This window comes from Brienomyrus brachyistius, chromosome 4 (genome assembly GCF_023856365.1).
Source record: "Brienomyrus brachyistius isolate T26 chromosome 4, BBRACH_0.4, whole genome shotgun sequence".
Lineage (NCBI taxonomy): Eukaryota > Metazoa > Chordata > Actinopteri > Osteoglossiformes > Mormyridae > Brienomyrus > Brienomyrus brachyistius.
The window spans coordinates 39,583,041-39,605,605 of NC_064536.1; the positions used below are offsets into that span (position 1 = coordinate 39,583,041).

Here is a 22,565-nt window from a genome sequence, read left to right on the forward strand (position 1 = left end):
GAGCAGGGCTGTCCCAAAGCCATCCTTCCTCTTCCCGACATACAGATAAAACGGCTTGGTGTAGTCTGGGAGGCCCAGAGCAGGTGCATTCTGTAGCTCCTGCTTCATAGATTCAAATGCTACTGAGGCCTCATTTGTCCAAATTAAGGGGCCCTTCAAATTAGTGTGGCCCTCCTCCTTTATCAGTGCCCAAAACGGTGCCACCTTTACAGCGTAGTCCTCAATCCAGTCCATGCTGAATCCTGTCATCCCTAAAAAAGTCAGCATCTGTGACACGGTCATGGGTTTCGGAGCCTTAGTGATCCCCTTTAACTGTTCTGCTGCTATAGCTTTCCTCCCATGGCTGATCTCATGTCCCAAGTACGTATCCTGCTCTTGGCAGTACTGCAGCTTGGCCTTGGACACCTTATGCCCCCCTTTTGCCAAGACCTTCAGCAACTGCACTGAGTCTTCGTGGCAGTCTGCCAGCGTTTCAGCACACAACAATAGATCATCCACATACTGTATCACTGTACTTTTTAAATTCAGTCCATCTAAGTCTGCCTTAAGCACCTGATTAAAAACATGCGACGAATGCTTAAATCCCTGTGGCATCCTCGTGTAGGCATACTGCTGACCCCTGTAGGTGAAAGCAAACAGAAACTGTGACTGTTCTGCAAGGGGCACACTGAAAAACGCTGAACACAAATCCACAACTGTAAACCATTTTGCATTGGGGGGCACATTTGTCAACAGTGTGTGTGGATTGGGAACTTCTGCTGTCTGATCCTCCACTACCTCATTTACTGCACGCAAATCATGTACCAGCCTCCACTTTTCACCTCCTGCCTTTGGCACAGGCAAGATGGGGGTGTTGCAGCAGCTAATGGTAGGCACCAACATCCCTGCATCCAGTAATCCCTCTATTGTTTCCCTTATACCTTCCTCGGCCTCAGGTTTCCAGGGGTACTGGTTTTTCCAGGGTGGTGTGCACCATGGTTTAAGATAAATTTCCACTGGGCTAGCTGAATTTACTAGGCCTACATCTGTATCGTGAGCAGTCCACACCTCCTCAGGCACTTCTCTTTCCATTTCCTGCCAACATTCCTCTGTACTTTCTTTTGCATCACACTGTACTCCTATCATGCTCCACAGCCACGAATCTCTGTTGTCTAACTTCAAATCACCTACAACCTTTGCACTCCACTGAATCCTTAACATCTTCTCTCCTGCCGCTGCCTGCACGCCTTCACGCACCGTCGGCACCAAAACCACCTGCTTTGCTCGCTGCATCATTTCTCTCAGATCCAGCATGGACTGATTAAAAGTCATCGCTATGTGGGGCTCCGTGTCTGGTATGTTGTACCATTCTCCCACTATTCCCGTTTTCCGTATCGGAATGGCTACTCCCTCAGAGCCAAATATTATCCCGTCTGTTATCATGCACATCCTTTCTTTCTCCCAGCCAGGCAGAGACTCTATCAGCTGATCCCACTCACCCTTTACTTCAGGATCACTGAATTTTCCCCATCGCAACAAACAAATATGTTTTTCCTGTGTCCAATTTTACCTATGGCTATATTGTTCCTGTATAAATGGGTCCCACTGTTCTGGAAAAATTTCCCAAATTCTTCCAGTAACATCTTCAATTCCATATAAACTATACTGCCCTCTATGGAACAACAAATTTCGTCGCATAAGGCTGTACTGTCCACTGAGCACCTCTACACCCCCCTCTGTACATTTTATGTCTATCTGCAGCTGACACAAAGCATCTCTGCCTAACAAATTCACTGGGGTGTGCTCTGATATTAGTATGGGCATATTTACATTTTTGTGTAGGTGGCTCTAGTGTCTATCATTATTGGTATTACTTTGCCATTTATTTGAACCTGCAGCATCGGCTCAGCCTCAGACCCCTTACTCAACATTGGCATCTGAGGTCCCCCTTTTTCTGGGCACCCCTAGAATAAACGTCCCTGGGTCCACGGGTTGATCGGACCCTGTGGTCTGTTATTCTGCAACTGCGGATTGCCACCCCTGCCTCTATTTGGCATTGGACCTACAGAGCCTCCTGGATTAACCGGGCCCATAGGGCGTCTCGGGCTCACCCCCTGAAAGGGTGGATTTGGGCAGACTCTAGAGGTGTGTCCAGGCTGGTTACAGTTCCAGCACACCAGCTGAAGTGGCCTGTTCTCCAGTCTTCCCATAGACTGGGATCGTCTAATTTGTGGGAAATCAGGTGCTCTCTGATCACCCCCCCACCTATCATATCTATTCTCTCTATTCCAATCAGGGACCGAAGGCCAATTAGTATTCTGAGGGGCCCCAGCGACAGGAGACTGTCGGCTGTCTACAGGCTACCCCCGAGGGCTGGGGTCCGGAGAGACCACTGGTGCCTGGACTTTTTTCTTTTTAGCGGTCAGCTCCTCCAGCTGCATCTGATTCAGTTTCTTTGTCAGCTCCCTCTCACGCTCTTTAGCAGAGTCCTCCTCCTCTCTGTACAAGTCAATAGCGTGAATCAGCTGCTCACGGTATTGCTCCTCAGGCATAGTAATAAGTCCCACAACTTGCCTTAGCCTGGTTCTCACTGGCTTAGGGAGCACGTCCTGCAGTGCCCTCCAGTACAGACCTCTGAATGCCGGATTCTGCAGGTCCTGCTCTGTCTCAGTGCTCCACTGCTTTTCTTGGGCTTGCAGATAGGCAGCTGGGCTCCCCCCTCCTTTATGGGCTCCACCTTCATTTCAACCACACTCAGCCATGGAGGAAACATTAATCACAGCTGGTGCCAGAGGTTAGCACGGTAACCGTCAAAGGGACATGCATCATTCACAGGAATCCATGTCGCCGCTGCCAGGCCACTGCTTCGCAGCAGTCTCTCCATTGCGTCCACCCCCAAAGCGCGAGCCATAACTGCCTTTATGACCCCTATCGCCAGGAGCCGACCCATAGTTTCCTCCTCTAATGCTTTTATCCACTTTCTGGCCCCTTCTGCCGGGACTGGGAGTCTGAGAAGCAGGCCCTCCAGATCCTGTCCTGCCCACGGCACATACTGTGTCTGTGCTCCTTTCACCATTAACGGAAGCATCGGAGTGTACCTGGTGGGGGGCCTTACAGCCCTCCTGCTTCTCACTACTCTATCCTCTACTCCTTCCTCACTTTCTGTTTCTGTCTCCTTCTCCTGAAACTGACTCCATCCTTTAGATGGAGGGTTAGGGGTGTCCAGCAGGTGCATCAGCCCTTCTGCATCAATACCACTTACTCCGTACCCCACCTTTTTAGCACTTCCCTTTTTCTCAGATCCACATGCCTGGCCTTCTGTTATTAGCTCACTCTCTCGCAGTCCTTCCTCCACAGCCTGCCGCAGCAATGCACTCACTTCCCTGTATCCATCTAAACAACCTGCCGTTACTTTCTGCTCCCTTCCTGCTTCCTCCGTCTGTGTCACCTCACCTTTGAATTCTACCTTCCCCTCTATTACTGTAAACTGACCCTTGTATGAAGGAGGTGGGGCTTCCACTAACGGGTACTGACTTTGATAAGACGGTGGCCATATTTCTTCCTGCCTCATCTCTTCTTTCTCACTTAATGCCTTTCTCATTGCTTTCTGGTCCCTTCTCCGGGTCTCTCCCTTTACTTTAAACAACCTCAAAACTTCCAGTTCCTTACGCCTTTTCTTTTCACGCCTTTCTGTGTTCTTATTAGCCTTATGATACTTTATCAGAGTCTCCATCTCATCACACACTGCCACATCCCATGTGCCCCCTTTAGGCTACTTAGTTACCAGGGCCTTTGTTCTATTCTCCCACTTTTTAGACACCTTTTCTATCTTTCTTTTAAGCAGGGGGTGCTCCCTCCCCAGCTGCTGTACTGGTGTGTCTGCTGCCTTTACTGGGCCCTTCATTTTACTGTTTTCCTCCACTCTACTGTCACTTGGGCTGTTTTCCTGTCTGATATAAAAATTATCAAATTTCCTAACAGCCAACCCGTGTTCTATTGTTTTCCTTTCTTTTCCTTAATAAGAATTCTCTCCCTGACTGAACCTACTTCACCTTAAAGTGTCACTGACTCTATATTATTTTCTACTTACTCCTAACGTTGCACCCAATTATCTATGGGCACACATATACCAAAGCCTCCCTTCTCTCTTTTTTATCAGCCTGATTTACGTTTGTCTGTCCACCATGCACACGAGCCTCCTCACGCTTTCTCTGTTAAACTCCCTAATTCCATGGAAAGTCACAAAACCTCTTGTCTATGACCTGTTGTTCTCTCACAAAGATGTGTTTTAATACCCTTTATCTCTAAACTTAGTCTCTTTAGTCCATAGAATATTCTAATCACATTTTATTCAAAAAACTTTATTTTGAGATTTGTCAAAATTCTAAACTCACCTACCTGCACTTCCACTACTACAAATGATTTTCTATAGAAATGCACAAATGCTCTATCCAATCCCCGTGCTAGATTAATCCCTTTTTAATTTTAGTCTCCTAAGCGTTTTTACCTCTGCGGTACTTATTTCTGCTTTATGCACCTTAACACTCAACTTTTAGTCAAAAATATTTGTGCTTTTCCTCTGGTTCAACCCAAAATTGCATACATGACAATTTTCCCCACTTCTGCATAACAAAACCAGTCTGATCCAGCAGACCTTTAAAATCCCCACAACTTCTAATACTTAGGCTCTCTCTGGCCTTATTACTTTACCAATATTTTATTTGCAACACAACATGACCTTTGCTTAAAACAATTCCTTAGCAACTTAGCAATATCTTTGCATCACGACATAACAGCACTTTTCCCCCATAACTTAAAACACACGGCCCCCTCCCTTAGGGCAACCCAACCTTTACTTTATCAGAACAGGGAGACCCCCCTCTCTTAGGGCGATGTCTCCGACTCACACTAATCCAAGAACCTGCAGCACAAACACTGCCCCTCTCTCAGGGCAATACCTTTAAATCACTATTAAACCTTCAAGGCCTCTATGCCTCGCAACAGTATATCAAGCCCTCAGGGTCAACTTTCCCCTCCTTCAAGGCGTTTATTTCTGAGGGAATATCCACACGTGACCCTTCTTTTAGGGATTTCTCTCACATCACACACACACTGGGCCCACTGGACACTGCACAAACAGCTCTCCTATCTTTAGTTCTTTTAATCGGCGAGTACCCTTACCGGGAGGCCCTGCCTGGCGGCGTATGTCCCCGAGACACCCCCGTCTCTGTCTCCCTATTCTATTTCCCTATTCTATTAAACAATAATAAAAACCTTTCCTTACCTATGTTTGGGCGCGCCGCTCAAATGCAGACGGGTGTCTCCCGGTTCTCCGCCAGGTGGTCGCCTCCCCAGGTCTCTTCTCCGATCCTGTTCGTGACGCCAATTTATGCCGTGGTTTTTTCTCCTTCCCCGCCAAGTCAGAGGGCCGCTTGTGTAGTATCCAGAATTCAGTCTTTATTGCAACAATGAAGTTACAACCAAGGCCGGACACGTAAAGTGTCCAGTACTGTTTTACACCATTTTTTATACAAGTTCTTATCATTTAACAATATCTCGTCACTTAAGCATCATCATTCCTTCAGCCATTCGCAATAATTGTTTTTTCCCTTAATCCACACCCCTAGGTGATAAGTTTGTCCATCATTTCTTTTACCGTTTGGTCTCTCGGCTGAACATAATGGTGGTGCGAGCAGCTCCACTTGGGTTTTTAAAAATGCTCAGCCGTGAACTCAGGCGAATCCCTTCCTTCAGTAGTAAACCTAGTCAGTTTCAGCCTTTTACACATTGTCTAACTAAAAGGTTGATGATATATTTGTCCTTTAACATAGTGATAAAATATACGCTAATAAAAGTGAATATTCATATATTCAGGATTAACATAAAGTAGCTAACAGAAACTCAGACTAACTAAAGGTGCAAATACATACTCAGTTGATTACATTGTGTTGATTACATTATAATGTTTACATTGTAATGATTACATCATGGATATTTGGCATACTTTTTAATAATATCGTAATACTTGTATTCTACGTTATATAGTGCTAAATAATATTCCATCGGAGCATCAGAGGAGCCTTATGTGTGTCTCACTGACCTCAGATCTGTGGAGACTGACACTCATTTGCTGATTGATCAGTCCAATGAAAAATCCACTTTCCCATCTCTGATTGGCTGATACGAGTTCTGTTGTCTTCTGTGTCACCTACTGACAGACCACAGCCCACCTGACCAACGTCGTCCTTTACAGCAGTGACTGGCTGTGGCATCTGTGGCTCTTTAAGGGCAGCCCTGCATGTGCTGAGGAGGCCAGCAGCACTGCCATGGGGTGTGTGTCACTGGGGGAGGGAGGGTGTCTGGGGGCAGGGGAGGAGGAAGAGCAGGAGGAAGAGCAGTGCCCAGGGCTCTACATCAGCAAGAAACTGTCAGCGAGAGAGACAAAGTATAGCACCACTGACAAAACAGTGACTGATAATTAAGTGAGCTGTCCTCACCCTCCGCTTCTACTTCCTGGGGGGGGGGGTACTTCCCCCTCTGTTGTGACTGTGCTCCCCCCATTACTCAGATCACTTAGCACTGTCTAGCTGGAACACCCTTCAGCTTCCAGGGAGCCTATTAGCTGGGGGGCGGGACCTGGTCTGGACTGACTCCCTCCCCCAAGAAGGTGGAGGTTAGTGCAACAGTGGATAGTTCAGGTCTAGAAAGTAAAAATCCAGACCAAGATTTAGTTTCAACCAACCAGCTGAGTACTCTGTGTCTGTGGCACTTTACACGACTAGTTGTTTGAAACAACATCTAAAACTGGATTTTTACTTTCTGGACCTAAACTATCCACTTCTGGATCAGTGTCATTCTTAAAGTCGTGTTTCAACTTCTGGCAAAGTTCTCCCAGGAGCCCATCTCTGTTGTATGTACAGTCGGCATGTAATTCATTCCTGCCCAGATCCCTGACAAACAGTTGGAGGCAGAATTACTTGTTATCAGAGTATGTGAATTTATACACACACCAGCAGCCGTGACAGAGTAAGACATTTCCTGTATACTGCTGCCACATAGTGGACACAAAGAAGACTGCAGTCAATTCTAAAATCAAAGTTAGTCAACATGCTACCAACACAGACTATTACAGTTTTTCTGAATTGCTAAAACGCATTTCCTAAAATCTCCTCTCCTTTTCTCAAAACACTAAGCACAAACCCTAAAGTTCAAGCTATGCTCATAAAACCTCTGACTTGTCTTGCAAAATCAAAGAGTTGAACCAAGACTACGGGGCAGTGTGTGGCTCAGTGGGCTAAGCCTGTGTGCCTGTAATCAGTAGGTCGCAGGTTCAAACACAGCCTCAGCCTGTGGGTCCTTGAGCAAGGCCCTTAACCCCCAGCTCCCTGGGCGCTGCTACAGGTGGCAGCCCTTTGCAGACAACTTCCTATATGAAAAAAGAGCTAGCTGTGGGAGGCGTAAAGACAATTTCCCTACGGGGATCAATAAAAAGTGTCAATTATTATTATTATTTTTACTTTACTCAAAATCAAGCACAACTGTCAGAAAACACACAAAACCAGGCAATGTAAAAACACTACTCAGAAATTGACACACTACTTTGTTTGTCATGTTTATTGACATAAACAAATGCAAATCACTCTGGGATAAAAGGAAAATAATCTTTATTTAGGACATTCCTGTACTTATGAAGCTTATTTACATCCAAACAAAGAAACCTACAGAAAAATAAACTGCACTCTGTGCTTTTACATATTTTTACATCAAAATCAATCAGTCATTCAGCCGCATCATCATGCCTCTGCATCCAGTCAGTCCACAGGACTTCATCTACAGCACATGCAATGTTCTCCCTTGCAAGACAACATGGAGATAATCCTTTGGCTTCCCGAATCCAGCCTTGGCAAGATTCCATTCTTATATCATCACACGCTGCATCCATTGCTTGGATGAGATTTACCTGTATGTAGGGATTTCAGTAATATACTTTCTACCGCCATGCTGAGAAAAATTCCTCAGTAGGGTTTAAAAAGGGAGTGTATGGTGGAAGGCAAACATTCATAAAATGCTGGTTATTGTTAAACCAATCACGTATTCTTGGACCACGGTGAAAGCTCACATTGTCCTAAATGATAACATAAATGCGACGCTCTGCCTGCTCGTCACCTCTCCGCTCATGTCTGAGCAAAGCATCCCATAGACCATCCAGGAATGTTAGAAGAAGGTCAGTATCGTATGGTCCAACAACAACATGGCAGTGGACAACCCCATAGCTGCTGATGGCAGCGCATATGGTCACATTTCCACCACACTGGCCAGGCACTTCTGCAATGGCACGTTGACCAGTTATGCTGCGACCTCTCTTTCTCCTTTTTGCCAGATTGAATCCAGCTTCATCCATGAAGATATATTCGTGAGGCCTCTCCATTGAGTCAAGTTCAAAACAGTCTCTATACACAATGAAAATAGATGACCCTCCATTCTGTGAATGACATATATAGTACAGTATACTGTACATGCTAGTGCAGAGTATACTGTAACAGTTTAGTTACTTGCACATATTGATTTCGTTGCTCTTTCACTATTTCAGTTTCGCTCAAACGGCACCCTATAGGCTTGTTTCATCCTTATCTGGTTGCGTTGCAGGACACGGTCATTTGTTGAAAGACTCACATGATTTATTCTATCGAAATGCACATTGTCTTCAATAATCTGCTGTTGTATTTCACGCAGTCGTATTGCATTGTTTTGACGGACCATCTCAACAATTACTATCTCTTGTTCTTCTGAGAACATATGTGTTTTTCCACCCCTACTGTATGTGGCCATCTGTCAATTCTGCAAAAAGATAATATTGTTAGCAGTATACATGCTGTACTGTAAATGTTCTCTACTGTACAAAAACAGATATAGTGCCGTAAGGAAATTATTTTTCCCTGTCCCCTTTATAGAGATTGGTGGAGCCACTGACTGACACTGAAGTCACGCCGTAACTTTCAGAGACAAAAATACATTTTACCGGTTTTCTTCCCTGAAGGTCCTGACCATGGAGGCCACTGTGAACCGGCATAGATTTGGTTGCACATGTTGTTCTGCTTCCCTCATCGTCATGCCACGAACCACAACGTGATCTATGACCGTTGCTCTGATTTCATTTGAAATTACACCTCTTCTTCTTGGTCTTCCTCCTCGTCCACCACCTCTGACTCGCACTCCTCTTCCTCTTCTATTGTAATGCTCCATGTTGAATTCAGTCACACCGCTTGCATTTGACTTGGCTTATATCCTGTTTATTGAATGGGTTCCACACATCACAGACTGCACACATGTGTGCTCAGTTTTGAGTGATAGTGTGTTAATGATGAAAACAAGGTGTTATTTCTGTGTAACTTTTAGAGTCTGTGTGTGCCATTCTGGGTCCAAGTGCACCACACTGCTAAATGTGTTTTGTGAATGAGAATGTGTTTAGAGTTTTGCTAATTGGGAGATTCAGATTTGCTAATTGTGTCTAAGCAGACGAACAGTGTTTATCATTTTGCCAACTGTGGAATTGATTTGATGAAGGAGTTTTGGTAGTTGACAGTTTAGTTTTTAAACTGAGGTTTAGTGTTTTAGCAATACAGAAATACTAACAGGAAGTGATAAAACTTCATGGAAAAATATGAATATAAACATACAGATGTAGTAAGTATATTGTGCAAAATGTATCTTCATCTTAACTACGCTGAATGGTGGAGTCCCAGAGTAAGTGATCCTCACCTGGAGGCCCATCAGTGAAGAAGAGGATGAAGAGGAGCATCAGAGGAGCCTTATGTGTGTATCGCTGACCTCAGATCTGTGGAGACTGACACTCACTTCCTGACTCTCCTTAAACTCACTGCCTCCCTTTTATGAGTTTAAATGTTTTTAAATCATCCATCTATCTTTCCCCCTCTTGCCCAGGCTGGGGTCACAGTCAGCCTGGGGCACATCCCAGGAAGCACGGGGCCCAAACCAGGGACACAAACAGCACACTGACAGCCAGGGGCAGGATTCAAACCCAAACCCCTGAAAGTATGAGGCATCCGTGTTACACACAGCCACCACTGCAGCATGCAGGAGCAATGAAAAGCATTTTTATTAACATGGTGTATGACGAGTCACACTGTCTGTGTTCTGCATTTTCAGTAATATTCCATCTATCAATAATCTTCCTACTCTCACCTATGGTCTTGAGCTCTGGGTAGTGACTGAAAGAATGAGACTGTGGATACAAACGACCGGAATGAGCTTCCTCCACAGCAGGCCTGGGCTCAGCCTTAGAGACAGGGTGAGGAGCTCAGACATTCGGGAGGAGCACTGAGTAAAGCCGCTGCTCCTCCACATTGAACTGAGCCAACTGAGGGGTTCGGGCATCTAGCTGGGATGCCTCCTGGACGCCCCCAGGGGAGGTGTTTCCGGTATGTCCAACCAGGAGGAGGCCCTGGGGCGTTTCTCTCGGCTGGCCTGGGAACGCCTTGGTATCCCCCGGTGGAGCCGGAAGAGGTGGCTGGTGAGAGGGAGGTCTGGGCATCCCTGCTTAGACTGCTGCCCCTGTGACCCGACCCCAGATAAGCGGCAGAAAATGGATGGATGGATGGATGGAAGGAAGGAAGGACGGACAGACAAGAGAAAGAGACACTGGCCAATACTTTCTCAAAATACTGTATATTATGATAATAGACATTTTATATTATACAAATAAACTAATACTGCTAATGATATTTTCTCTATTAATATAAAAGTGACATTTCGCAGACCGCCAGAATAAAACCTCACATTTACATTTACCTCTTATTACATTTAAGTTTTTCTCCAAAGCGACGTACAAGTGCAGCAAATGGCGTCTTGATCACGGTAAAAATGCACAACAGCCACAAATGTCTGTTTCTCACTGGCTGATTCTTACTGTCACACTGCAATGTGACAGTGCTGCATGCCATTTAAATACAGCTCACATCACTGTAAGATTCTCCTCTCTGGTGATGATCCCTCCCCATCACTGGAGTATCTGCGTGTCCCTCTCATCCTGGGCAGCAGCTCCCCACATGTAGAGCAGTGCCTCTGTTGCTGCCCCCTATTGGACAAGGAACAGACAAGCATTAACATCAATTTGGTTTCTCAGACACTAACACCTTCCTTAGCATTTCAGGGAATGTAGAGAATCAATGTTAGTGCTACAGGAACAGGAAATGAACCAGATTGATACATTAATCTGTGAAACCTCTTTAGTTTCATCCGATTAAAATCTGATGCCAAGTGAACTGCAGGTATGATGCTGGAATCATGACCATATACAGTGTCAAAGGAAACTCATAGCTAGGTGAACAGTAGGCAGGGTGTGTATTTAGGCAGCTTGGATGCCATGGGACCATCTGATTGTGTAATTAGTACCACAGTAATTCTTCCTTTCTGTTGCGGTGATGCTGGCACTTTAATATCAGCGAAACGGCAGAGTGTGTGAGGGGCTGGAGCTCCCATATGACATCAGGGTTAGGAAGTGGCTGTAGAGCAGAGTGTGTGAGGGGCTGGAACTCCCATATGACATCAGGGTTAGGAAGTGGCTGTAAAGCAGAGTTGAGTGTATATAGCGAAAATATACGAATAGATGGTTATAAAATACCGAAACGGTCAGCAATATCAGGACAAAAGTATAATCATCAGCAGACTAAGGGGGATGAGTGATGATTTTGTTATTCTTCGATTCCCGGAGACTGGGAAAACGTGCTAGGTGTGTGATATCCCCTCCACGGCACCACTGACCAGCGGGGCAGTGGAAGTGGCAGTAACTACGCTGGTGGATGTCTATGGATGCTGACTTACATGGGTTGTCATGGGCTGGCGGTGGGGTCGCTTTGGCTTTGCATGACTGCTTCACGCTTGCTGGGTTGTCTGTTGGGGGGTGATGCTTGGGCGGTTGCTTGTTGCGTTAATTGACGTGCCAGCTAATTTGGTGGCATGCCGGTTGATGTATGGGGTGGCTGTGGGCTGGCGTCCCCTGGGTGGTGGCTTAGTGGGTGTGGGGTGCTCAGGGGGGGCTGCAGTTACTGTTGGTTCTTGCTAGGCGGCGCGGGTCTGTGATGCGTCTTGTATTGGTTTGTGCATCTGATCGTCGGGGGTCATGGATTGCTTGGGTGTTGCTTAGATGTATGGATTTTGTGTCACTTTATTTAGTTGTGGTGTTTTTCCTTTATTTTGGAACCAGCCACTACTGTTGTCTATAGATGTCCAATAGACTGAATTGTCATTAGAAGGTCGAACTAAAGTGTGTTTTATGTTGAGACCTGCTGAGAGTATTTAGCTGCTTACAGTGGAGGTACAAGACTAACCTTTGTACAGAAACTACAAATCCATAAACTCCCAAACCTCCCATGTGAATCACTATGAAATATCAGGGGTATCATGGTACTTCTTGGTTCATTACAGCTAATTCTGATACACATGGATCTGAGAGATCAGCTGAGGTGTAGATGTACCTGCCCAGTCAGTACATTATTGATATACTTGTCACTCTCATTGGTATGGGCATAGGAGCAGTATCACAAAAACTGATTTACATGAAACCATCTTACCTCTGGATCTGGCAGGACAATGGAGCTGTAGGTGACATCAGCACCAGGCTCCATAGAGGTCTGAGAGAGGAACATTATGACCATGTATCTCTACAGAACCACCTGTCCATTCTTTAACTGACAACAATGAAACATCATTATTGATGAATTTGGAGATAATCCAATGTACAAGTAAATGACTTTACCATTAAAGTTATTGTCCAAAATTAAGACTTTTTATTTCCAGTTAGAAACCATTTTTATCATAATGCAGTAACTCACTTTTGAACTGATAATGAATAATAAAGGAACTATCAGCACCTGGTAATGAATGACAAGAGGAGTACCGACACCCGGTACTGAATAACATGGGGAGAACCGACACAGTCCTTGGAGCTGTTTGATGCGCTACACTAACAGCAAGACTATTCCATACTCCAACTACACGCTGTGTAAAGAAGTGCTTCCTCAAATTCATTTTTAAATGTTCTCCCACTAATTTCCACCTATGGCCACGAGTTCTAGTATTTAAACTAATATTGAAACAGCATCCAGACCTGATAGAATCTTAAGATTCAAGCACTGGGGGTAGGAACTATCAAAAACACACACAGGAGACACTACTCTGGTATTACACTGTTACAACACTCTATTTAAAGCGTAAGAACATAAGTACACACATTATGTAACATGATTACACATACAATATAAGCCGATAACCTGAATGACTGAGCAGACCAGCCCCGCAGCCTCATATCATTGTATGTATTTTATCCCTGTGCCTTACCTGCCCTGGGAGTGCGCACGCCCCCAGAACGATCGCCGGGATGATCACGTGCTTCTTCTTCTCGTCGGGAAGGGAGGCTGCGCGCTATCCACAAAGGCAGACAGCGGGAGGACACTCTCAGGCTTATTCGGAGCAAGAGCTTTTGGAGTCGTGAGTGATAAGTCCATGAGAAGGAAGTGTCAATGAAACAAAATGGCCGCCGGTTGACAAATTGTTTTACGGTGCCTGCAGAGTGACGTTTAACCGCTGGTCCTGGGTGTAAGAAGCAGACAGCCAGCAGCCCCATCCTGGCAGAAGGCACATTACCTCTATTTATTAATCTGTCTTATTTGTGAATAGTATAAAATAATATATTTCTAATTTAAATAAAAGTCTATCTCTAGCACCACAGCTCTGGGGCTCTGGCATAGGCCCAGACGCCCCGCTGCAGGCCTCGGTGTTGGGTAAAGTATCTAACTACAATTGTTTAATCAGCGGGATAAAGTGCCGTAACGGATGTATGACAAATTAGTATAAATTTAAAATCAATAAGATTTAATTAATAAAACAATTTAGCTGTATTTTATTAGTTTTATTTTAAATAAGATGCTGTAGGAACTAGTGAGGGAGCAGCATGGAGGTGCAGTGGTTAGAACTGTTGCCTCACGCCTCTGAGTCCCGGGTTTGAGCCTCCGCCTGGGTCACATGTGTGTGGAGTTTCCATGTCGTCGTGGGGTTTCCTCCAGGTACTCCGGTTTCCCCCCACAGTCCAAAAACATGCTGAGGCTAATTGGAGTTGCTAAATTGCCCGTAGGTGTGCATGCGTGAGTGAATGGTGTGTGAGTGTGCCCTACGATGGGCTGGCCACCCATCCTAGGTTGTACCCTGCCTCGTGCTCATTGCTTCTGGGATAGGCTCCGGACCCCCCGCAACCCAGTAGGATAAGCAGTTTGGAAAATGGGTGGATGGATGAAAATAGGGGATTGTCCCCAAAAAGAAGCACAGATCCCCTTCATGAAGGAAACTGTAGGGTTAATTAGTATTTATCTATTTATATTTAAGCATAAATGATTCACATGCAGATTTAAATTAATTACTTATGTTTAACAGTAACATGAACTGGAATCTGCAGGTTTCCAGCAGCACACCAATACCAGCCAGTGTCCTTCCTCTCCAGTCCACTCATTGTCACAATGAAGACTTTATTTACTTTGTCATCCCTGATCAGGATAGGCCTCCCATCCAAACTCCCAGATCTCTCTGATGCACAGGCGCCCCCAATCTTACACCACATCCTATGTCTTTTGTTGTTTCCATAGTAACACTGAACACTAACACTGTCTACATCCACACCCGTCACCTCCTGTTTGTCCACTGACAGCCCTGGAGGACTTGAACACACAGATAAAACACTCAAAGATTTGCATAGCAATGAAATGTTTATGAATATCAGCCCATTACAACATACATACTGTATGTAAATGTTTGGACAATAAACTAACATTTTTTAAAATATTACTTATCATATTTAACCTCATGAAGTCACCCGATTTAGCTGACACTGTTACTTCTTCCAAGTCTCGTTTATCATGCTGAATTAAATTAAAATGCAGATTTTTAAAATATTAAAACATTTTTTCCATCAGTGTTTGTGTTAAGGTCCTTCCTTTTTGACTCAGTGACATGTTACATACTGTGCATCTCATTGGCTACAGTCTGCAGTACAGATATCTTGCCATCAGTGACTGACAGATTAACCTGATCAAAGAGGCTCCACTGATCTTCACACCACACCAGTACCGGTCGGAGTCCTCAGCTGTCAGATTGTTGATGGTCACAGTGAAGACTCGCTGGTCAGGATCATCTCTGACTGACACTTTACCCTCCTGTGGAGAGTCAATGTGTACTATGGGAGTACATGACCTCACATTATACCCTCTGCACCAGTATTTCACATGAGTTTTATATCTGTCACCATAGGAATATGGGATTGTTACATATCACCCTCTTTGTACACAGACCCATTTCACTGTAGACACACTGGCAGCACCTGTGGCGAAAATTATTAACTGAATAAGGATTTTCCACATCATGACATCTCTAAGTAATGATGCTTGGTTTGTATAATACTTAGATTAGGTCATGTGTAATTAACAGAACAGTGATGATGCATAAAAGGCAAAGACCATCATTTTACTATGAGAACAAGGAAAACAAAAGTAGTGTCTGATCTTGGGAAGGGCTTCAGCAGGATGTGGGATCGGGAATCTGAGCCTGGCAGTGTGTTCTAGGGTCTGAGAGGAAAAACAGGACCTTAAATCCCTAGTAAAAGGCCTAGATGAGGTGAATGAATGGGCTTGTCACTGTGTGGGATGGCCACACCCCTTCAGTACTATGGCCTTGTAAACATATCCAGTCCAGTGATACAGCAAAATTCAAAATTCAGCAAAATACAACAAAATTCAGCAACAGCAAAATCTGTGACGAGGGCCATATACTTGTTGACTATTACACTTCTATCACAAGACCAGACCTGGACCAGAACCAGACATACTGCTAGCAGGTTTGTGGAAAGATAAAAGATAATCGCTACGAAACTTTGTCAACTTCGGCCTTGGTGGTATAGTGGCTAGTAATGCTGCCTTCCAAGCAGTTGACCTGGGTTCAGTTCCCGGCCAACGCAGCCTTACTTATGATCTCCTTCTCTGTGAGTGTCTTCAGGTGCTTATAGTCCGGCTGAACAGCATGTCATCAATATCCCGCTGCATTATAGAAACTGAAAGAAGCATTACTCCATCAATCTATATATCTGCCTTCCAGATGTGTTAGCACACTGGCGAACAGGGCTGCTTACATCAGTGGAAGCCTCATTAGCACAGTGGGTAGCGCGTCAGTCTCATAATCTGAAGGTCGTGAGTTCAACCTTCACACAGGGCAGTTTATTTACTTGCTGAAACAGTTCCCATTCATAGCTGCACTTTTACAAAATCACTCTCCCACAGATTCTAATAGATGTTTTTATGTCACTCATGTGGCATCAGCCCAGCGTCCTTCCATAACTGTGCAAAAGAACTTCTTCAGAAGTAGATACCATTACTCGTCTCATAGCGGATCCACAAACCTTCCAATTTCAACGTCTAGCCCAAACTGATCTCAGATGCAAGCATCTGTAAAGTCATCCGCATCCCATGGCTAAGATTTCACCTGCAACAGTAGCCAATCGAACAACAACAAAATTCGGCAACAGCAAAATCTGTGACGAGGGCCATATACTTGTTGACTGTTACACTTGTATCACAACACCAGACCTGGACCAGAACCAGACATAATGCTAGCAGGTTTGTGGAAAGATAAAAGATAATCGCTACAAAACTTTGTCAACTTCGGCCTTGGTGGTATAGTGGCTAGTAATGCTGCCTTCCAAGCAGATGACCCGGGATCGATTCCTGGCCAACGCAGCCTTACTTATGAACTCCTTCTCTGTGAGTGTCTTCAGGTGCTTATAGTCCAGCTGAACAGCATGTCATCAATAACCTGCTGCGTTATAGAAACTGAAAAAAGCATTACTCCATCAATCTATATATCTGCCTTCCAGATCTGTTAGCACACTGGCAAACAGGGCTGCTTACGTTAGTGAAAGCCTCGTTAGCACAGTCGGTAGCACGTCAGTCTCATAATCTGAAGGTCGTGAGTTCAACCCTCACACGGGGCAGCTTATTTACTTGCTGAAATAGTTCCCATGCATAGCTGCACTTTTACAAAATCACTCTTCCACAGAATCTAATAGATGTTTTTATGTCACTCATGTCGCATGAGCCCAGCGTACTTCCATAACTGTGCAAAGAACTTCTTCAGAAGTAGATACCATTACTCGTCTCATTGCGGATCCACAAACCTTCCAATTTCTACGTCTAGCCCAAACTGATCTCAGATGCAAACATCTGTACAGTCATCCGCATCCCATGGCTAAGATTTCACCTGCAACAGTAGCCAATCAAGCAACAACAAAATTCGGCAACAGCAAAATCTGTGACGAGGGCCATATACTTGTTGACTGTTACACTTGTATCACAACACCAGACCTGGACCAGAACCAGACATACTGCTAGCAGGTTTGTGGAAAGATAAAAGATAATTGCTACGAAGCTTTTTCAACTTCGGTGTTGGTGGTATAGTGGCTAGTAAAGCTGCCTTCCAAACAGTTGACCCAGGATCGATTCACGGCCAACGCAGCATTACTTATGACTTCCTTCTCTGTGAGTGTCTTCAGGTGCTTATAGTCCAGCTGAACTGCATGTCATCAATAACCCGCTGCGTTATAGAAACTGAAAGAAGCATTACTCCATCAATCTATATATCTGCCATCCAGAAGAGTTAGCACACTGGCAAAACAGGGCTGCTTACGTCAGTGAAAGCCTCGTTAGCGCAGTCGGTAGCGCGTCAGTCTCATAATCTGAAGGTAGTGAGTTCAACCCTCACACGGGGCAGCTAATTTAATTGCCAAAATAGTTCCCATGCATAGCTGCACTTTTACAAAATCACTCTTCCACAGACTCTAATAGATGTTTTTAAGTCACTCATTTGGCATCAGCCCAGCGTACTTCCATAACTGTGCAAAGAACTTCTTCAGAAGTAGATACCATTACTCGTCTCATAGCGGATCCACAAACCTTCCAATTTCAACGTCTAGCCCAAACTGATCTCAGATGCAAGCATCTGTAAAGTCATCCGCATCCCATGGCTAAGATTTCACCTGCAACAGTAGCCAATCGAACAACAACAAAATTCGGCAACAGCAAAATCTGTGACGAGGGCCATATACTTGTTGACTGTTACACTTGTATCACAACACCAGACCTGGACCAGAACCAGACATAATGCTAGCAGGTTTGTGGAAAGATAAAAGATAATCGCTACAAAACTTTGTCAACTTCGGCCTTGGTGGTATAGTGGCTAGTAATGCTGCCTTCCAAGCAGATGACCCGGGATCGATTCCTGGCCAACGCAGCCTTACTTATGAACTCCTTCTCTGTGAGTGTCTTCAGGTGCTTATAGTCCAGCTGAACAGCATGTCATCAATAACCTGCTGCGTTATAGAAACTGAAAAAAGCATTACTCCATCAATCTATATATCTGCCTTCCAGATCTGTTAGCACACTGGCAAACAGGGCTGCTTACGTTAGTGAAAGCCTCGTTAGCACAGTCGGTAGCACGTCAGTCTCATAATCTGAAGGTCGTGAGTTCAACCCTCACACGGGGCAGCTTATTTACTTGCTGAAATAGTTCCCATGCATAGCTGCACTTTTACAAAATCACTCTTCCACAGAATCTAATAGATGTTTTTATGTCACTCATGTCGCATGAGCCCAGCGTACTTCCATAACTGTGCAAAGAACTTCTTCAGAAGTAGATACCATTACTCGTCTCATTGCGGATCCACAAACCTTCCAATTTCTACGTCTAGCCCAAACTGATCTCAGATACAAACACCTGTACAGTCATCCGCATCCCATGGCTAAGATTTCACCTGCAACAGTAGCCAATCAAGCAACAACAAAATTCGGCAACAGCAAAATCTGTGACGAGGGCCATATACTTGTTGACTGTTACACTTGTATCACAACACCAGACCTGGACCAGAACCAGACATACTGCTAGCAGGTTTGTGGAAAGATAAAAGATAATTGCTACGAAGCTTTTTCAACTTCGGTGTTGGTGGTATAGTGGCTAGTAAAGCTGCCTTCCAAACAGTTGACCCAGGATCGATTCACGGCCAACGCAGCATTACTTATGACTTCCTTCTCTGTGAGTGTCTTCAGGTGCTTATAGTCCAGCTGAACTGCATGTCATCAATAACCCGCTGCGTTATAGAAACTGAAAGAAGCATTACTCCATCAATCTATATATCTGCCTTCCAGATCTGTTAGCACACTGGCAAACAGGGCTGCTTACGTCAGTGAAAGCCTCGTTAGCGCAGTCGGTAGCGCGTCAGTCTCATAATCTGAAGGTAGTGAGTTCAACCCTCACACGGGGCAGCTAATTTAATTGCCAAAATAGTTCCCATGCATAGCTGCACTTTTACAAAATCACTCTTCCACAGACTCTAATAGATGTTTTTAAGTCACTCATTTGGCATCAGCCCAGCGTACTTCCATAACTGTGCAAAGAACTTCTTCAGAAGTAGATACCATTACTCGTCTCATTGCGGATCCACAAACCTTCCAATTTCTACGTCTAGCCCAAACTGATCTCAGATGCAAACATCTGTACAGTCATCCGCATCCCATGGCTAAGATTTCACCTGCAACAGTAGCCAATCGAGCAACAACAAAATTCGGCAACAGCAAAATCTGTGACGAGGGCCATATACTTGTTGACTGTTACACTTGTATCACAACACCAGACCTGGACCAGAACCAGACATACTGCTAGCAGGTTTGTGGAAAGATAAAAGATAATTGCTACGAAGCTTTTTCAACTTCGGTGTTGGTGGTATAGTGGCTAGTAAAGCTGCTTTCCAAGCAGTCGACCCGGGATCGATTCCCGGCCAACGCAGCCTTACTTATGACTTCCTTCTCTGTGAGTGTCTTCAGGTGCTTATAGTCCAGCTGAACTGCATGTCATCAATATCCCGCTGCGTTATAGAAACTGAAAGAAGCATTACTCCATCAATCTATATATCTGCCTTCCAGATCTGTTAGCACACTGGCAAACAGGGCTGCTTACGTCAGTGAAGGCCTCGTTAGCGCAGTCGGTAGCGTGTCAGTCTCATAATCTGAAGGTAGTGAGTTCAACCCTCACACGGGGCAGCTAATTTAATTGCCAAAATAGTTCCCATGCATAGCTGCACTTTTACAAAATCACTCTTCCACAGACTCTAATAGATGTTTATAAGTCACTCATTTGGCATCAGCCCAGCGTACTTCCATAACTATGCAAAGAACTACTTCAGAAGTAGATACCATTACTCGTCTCATTGCGGATCCACAAACCTTCCAATTTCTACGTCTAGCCCAAACTGATCTCAGATGCAAACATCTGTACAGTCATCCGCATCCCATGGCTAAGATTTCACCTGCAACAGTAGCCAATCGAGCAACAACAAAATTCGGCAACAGCAAAATCTGTGACGAGGGCCATATACTTGTTGACTGTTACACTTGTATCACAACACCAGACCTGGACCAGAACCAGACATACTGCTAGCAGGTTTGTGGAAAGATAAAAGATAATCGCTACACAGCTTTTTCAATTTAGGCGTTGGTGGTATAGTGGCTAGCATAGCTGCCTTCCAAGCAGTTGACCCGGGTTCGATTCCCGGCCAACGCAGCCTTACTTATGACCTCCTTCTCTGTGAGTGTCTTCAGGTGCTTATAGTCCAGCTGAACAGCATGTCATCAATATCCTGCTGCATTACAGAAACTTAAAGAAGCATTACTCCTTCAATCTATATATCTGCCTTCCAGATGAGTTAGCACACTGGCAAAACAGGGCTGCTTATGCCAGTGAAAGCCTCGTTAGCGCAGTCGGTAGAGCGTCAGTCTCATAATCTGAAGGTCGTGAGTTCGACCCTCACACGGGGCATTTTATTTACTTGCTGAAACTGTTCCCATGCATAGCTGCACTTTTACAAAATCACTCTCCCACAGATTCTAAATGATGTTTTTATGTCACTCATGTGGCATCAGCCCAGCGTACTTCCATAACTGTGCAAAAGAACTTCTTCAGAAGTAGATACCATTACTCGTCTCATAGCGGATCCACAAACCTTCCAATTTCAACGTCTAGCCCAAACTGATCTCAGATGCAAGCATCTGTACAGTCATCCGCATCCCATGGCTAAGATTTCACCTGCAACAGTAGCCAATCGAACAACAAAAAAATTCGGCAACAGCAAAATCTGTGACGAGGGCCATATACTTGTTGACTGTTACACTTGTATCACAACACCAGACCTGGACCAGAACCAGACATAATGCTAGCAGGTTTGTGGAAAGATAAAAGATAATTGCTACAAAGCTTTTTCAACTTCGGTGTTGGTGGTATAGTGGCTAGTAAAGCTGCCTTCCAAGCAGTTGACCCGGGATCGATTCCCGGCCAACGCAGCCTTACTTATGACCTCCTTCTCTGTGAGTGTCTTCAGGTGCTTATAGTCCAGCTGAACTGAATGTCATCAATAACCCGTTGCGTTATAGAAATTGAAAGAAGCATTACTCCATCAATCTGTACATCTGCCTTCCAGATGTGTTAGCATACTGGCAAACAGGGCTGCTTATGTGAGTGAAAGCCTCGATAGCGCAGTCGGTAGCACGTCAGCCTCATAATCTGAAGGTCGTGAGTTCAACCCTTACACGGGGCGGTTTATTTACTTGCTGAAACAGTTCCCATGCATAGCTGCACTTTTACAAAATCACTCACCCACAGATTCTAATTGATGTTTTTATGTCACTCATGTGGAATCAGCCCAGCGTACTTCCATAACTGTGCAAAAGAACTTCTTCAGAAGTAGATACCATTACTCGTCTCATAGCGGATCCACAAGCCTTCCAATTTCAACTTCTAGCCCAAACTGATCTCAGATGCAAGCATCTGTACAGTCATCCGCATCCCATGGCTAAGATTTCACCTGCAACAGTAGCCAATCGAGCAACAACAAAATTCGGCAACAGCAAAATCTGTGACGAGGGCCATATACTTGTTGACTGTTACACTTGTATCACAACACCAGACCTGGACCAGAACCAGACATAATGCTAGCAGGTTTGTGGAAAGATAAAAGATAATTGCTACAAAGCTTTTTCAACTTCGGTGTTGGTGGTATAGTGGCTAGTAAAGCTGCCTTCCAAGCAGTTGACCCGGGATAGATTCCCGGCCAACGCAGCCTTACTTATGACCTCCTTCTCTGTGAGTGTCTTCAGGTGCTTATAGTCCAGCTGAACTGCATGTCATCAATAACCCGCTGCGTTATAGAAACTGAAACAAGCATTACTCCATCAATCTATATATCTGCCTTCCAGATGTGTTAGCACACTGGCAAACAGGGCTGCTTATGTCAGTGAAAGCCTCGTTAGCGCGTCAGTCTCATAATCTGAAGGTCATGAGTTCGACCCTCACACGCGGCAGTTTATTTACTTCCTGAAACAGTTCCCATGCATAGCTGCACTTTTACAAAATCACTCTCCCACAGATTCTAATAGATGTTTTTATGTCACTCATGTGGCATCAGCGCAGCGTACTTCCATAACTGTGCA

At 44.8% G+C, this 22,565-nt stretch overlaps 7 non-coding genes across 7 annotated transcripts; all 7 read left to right on the plus strand.

Annotated features, from left to right (window-relative positions):
• Window positions 1–16,953: 16,953 nt before the first annotated feature.
• On the plus strand, window positions 16,954–17,026 carry trnam-cau (transfer RNA methionine (anticodon CAU)). The gene has a single exon. It is a non-coding gene; the product is annotated as a tRNA-Met (tRNA).
• Window positions 17,027–17,728: 702 nt separating this feature from the next.
• trnam-cau (transfer RNA methionine (anticodon CAU)) lies at window positions 17,729–17,801 on the plus strand. Its single transcript has one exon. It is a non-coding gene; the product is annotated as a tRNA-Met (tRNA).
• A 701-nt stretch (window positions 17,802–18,502) lies between these two features.
• Window positions 18,503–18,575, plus strand: trnam-cau (transfer RNA methionine (anticodon CAU)). Its single transcript has one exon. It is a non-coding gene; the product is annotated as a tRNA-Met (tRNA).
• A 701-nt stretch (window positions 18,576–19,276) lies between these two features.
• Window positions 19,277–19,349, plus strand: trnam-cau (transfer RNA methionine (anticodon CAU)). Its single transcript has one exon. It is a non-coding gene; the product is annotated as a tRNA-Met (tRNA).
• A 701-nt stretch (window positions 19,350–20,050) lies between these two features.
• trnam-cau (transfer RNA methionine (anticodon CAU)) lies at window positions 20,051–20,123 on the plus strand. The gene has a single exon. It is a non-coding gene; the product is annotated as a tRNA-Met (tRNA).
• A 448-nt stretch (window positions 20,124–20,571) lies between these two features.
• trnag-ucc (transfer RNA glycine (anticodon UCC)) lies at window positions 20,572–20,643 on the plus strand. Its single transcript has one exon. It is a non-coding gene; the product is annotated as a tRNA-Gly (tRNA).
• A 182-nt stretch (window positions 20,644–20,825) lies between these two features.
• Window positions 20,826–20,898, plus strand: trnam-cau (transfer RNA methionine (anticodon CAU)). Its single transcript has one exon. It is a non-coding gene; the product is annotated as a tRNA-Met (tRNA).
• The last annotated feature ends 1,667 nt before the right edge of the window (window positions 20,899–22,565 follow it).